General features: G+C 40.5%; 1 pseudogene; it reads right to left on the reverse strand.

The window, feature by feature from the left end:
• Positions 1–467: 467 nt before the first annotated feature.
• On the reverse strand, positions 468–2,099 carry LOC143849495 (putative UPF0481 protein At3g02645 pseudogene; annotated as a pseudogene).
• Positions 2,100–2,765: the final 666 nt, after the last annotated feature.

Below are 2,765 nucleotides of genomic sequence, written 5' to 3' on the forward strand. Positions count from 1 at the left end.
GTAAATTAGTCCGCCCCCCCCCAATTGTAAATTCCTGGCTCCGCCCCTCATCCTATTAGTTCTCCGGTTGGAAAAACATTAGACATTCCATCTTTTGAAACCAACACTTTTGATGTTATTTGACGTACAATAATCTCTGTATGCCTATTATGGATTTCCACCCCTAGATTGATAAATCTTTTGGATCTTATTAACCAAAGAGATACAATTTTGTGCTATGGTTAGCTCAGCACCAATCAAGAATCATCAATAAATTTCCTTACTTCCTTGAAACCACAATAAATTTCGTCATCAATAGTAAATCAAGAGGAGAATTCAAGTATCTATACTGGTGTACTTAAAAGGACGACCCACTATATCAAACCAATATATAATATTTTCTACACCCATCGACTGCATTTGTATACGGAACCAAAAGTCTGCAATGCAAGGATGACACACAATATCTAACCAATAGATTATGTTTTCTACACCCATCGACTGCATTTGTACATGGAACACAAAGTCTGCAATGCTGTGAGCAATAAGAGAAAGTTAGCTGCCAAGAATGTTAAAAATGGCCATGAACCAAACACATATTTCTTCATAAAAATTCCAGTCCTAACTCTCCACAGACTGGAGTAATAAGTGTTGATGCTTTCTATCGCCTTGTCGAGGATTGGTACTTTGGTGGTCTTTATGGATTTACTCATACCATTAAACAAAGTCGAAACTTCATCATCACTCTTGAGACGATTCAAAATGACCCCTTTTTCCCTCAATATCTTCACATCTTCTTTTGTATCGATGATTCCGTTCATCAAATCAATGTAACGTGTAAAGACCATCGCCTCTGGAGCGATTAATCCCTCAAAAGCCACCAAATTCCTTAGCACAATTTCCGAGTTTTCGTCCAAGCTCATGACTGGAAGGTAAAATGTAGCACAAGCTTTGTCAAAGTTGATGGTGCTCAGGCCACCCATGGCAGGACAAAATCTGATGCCGGCGTTAAATAGCTCGGTGACACTTGGAATTGTAAGCTCCTCAATCAGGGGGGTCTCCTGAGACTCGGCCGCCTCTACATTGGTTGCCATTTCTTCAGCTGAACTTACAAAATTTTCTACTGTACTAGTCACCGTAGAGCGGGAAACACGTTTGATGATCTCCCATGGAATTTTCACTAGAACCATGACTTGCTTCGATGTTAAGACCCGTTTCATATAACGAATTGGGGCCGAGTTGAGAAAGGAAAACATGTTCAGTACAAACTGAAATGCTTTCCTACAACCCCCTATATAGTTTTCTTCAACATTTTCTTCTTCAGTCTTAATATCAACTACAACTGAAACTCCCCTTTCTTGTGAGGACACAAGTATGTAGTATAGAAGCTCTAGCAAATGAGCTCTATCTACAAACTCTTCTTCACTTGATGGGAAACTATCCACTGCATTGATAGGAGACAAAGTTTTGAAAAGACTCTTCACCATTTGGGCCAAAACTTCATTCGGCTTTTCATATTGGTAGAAACCAAGTAGCTCTGTGAGTAGGAAAAATGGAACTTGGTTCTCCAACATGATAATATCTCTCAGAATTGCCTGGTGCCCAAGTTTCCTTCCGCTATAATCCATCAGGTGCGAAATTTTTGAGGATACGCCGCGGCTTTGAACCACCCCATTTTTCTCCCAAGTTTGTAAGTACTCTATCAAGAAGGAAGCGTCAATGGCGAACAACCACGCCAATGTTTCTCCATCGAAATCCAAGTACTTGTGGTAGCAAGCTCGGATCCGAAGGTCGTGCTCCACGAAGCATTTGGCCACGTCTCGTAACCTGATGTTGTTTTTGAGCTGTTTCTGCATTCTTCTCGCCGAAGAGAGCTTGAAACGCTCCATCTCATAGAGTTCCGATCGTTGGTTATGGTATGGGCCTATTGCAACTAGTTGAGGAGTGTAAGCCTCTTGCTTAATGGAAATTATGGTGGTTGGGATTGCGAAGATGCTGACAGGTACTTGATCTTCTTTCTCATCTTTGAGTTCTTCTTCGAGGTCCCGACTGATATCTACGACCCATGAACGCTGACGGATCCTAAGAAGTGGATCGGTGTCTTTCTCTTGTGAAGACATGATTTCTTACAGAGTTAAGAGACTATTCAGGACATAAAATTAGAGACCAAGTACACAACAATATATAGGAAGGAGGTATTCTCATTTAAGAATTTAAAACGTGCTGTATCAATGTGTATCTAACCTAAGTTCCTATTGGGTGTGTCTAGAAAAAGATGAGCATTTTGTGGCGCCTGTGATCTTTGAATGTAGAAAAGTGAATGGGACGTTCTTGTCACTCTGTCTTACTGAACCTAGAATTCTTCGCACTTTTGTCTTACTAAACCTACTACTTTCCATGTTACGTCCAATCTTAATTTCTCAGCCATATAGTAAGTGACAAAGTGTATAATAATGAAACTTAAACAGATAAATAAGATATTATTTCAAGGGGATTTGCTAGGGACCAACGCAGAAGGTATTTCACGCACCGGTCTCATGCAACAGCCGGTGCGTAAAATGCCTTCTGCGTTGGTCCCTAGCAAATCCCCAATCCAAGTGTATTATATGAATTTGGGGTTGATTTCCTACCAAAGAGGAACCAAAATGAAAAAAATATGATGCACGTTTTATGGAGCATCATATTTTGTGGCTGTAATGAAAAAATTCTAGCTGGGGCAGGGCTTCTATGTCAGCGCATGTATGTAGCATCGGCTTTTTATGGAGCCCAATATCACTGAGTTTCGT

This window comes from Tasmannia lanceolata, unplaced genomic scaffold, assembly GCF_043159265.1.
Source record: "Tasmannia lanceolata isolate RefF3 unplaced genomic scaffold, GAP_Taslan_0.1 ptg000018l, whole genome shotgun sequence".
NCBI classification, from domain to species: Eukaryota; Viridiplantae; Streptophyta; class Magnoliopsida; order Canellales; family Winteraceae; genus Tasmannia; species Tasmannia lanceolata.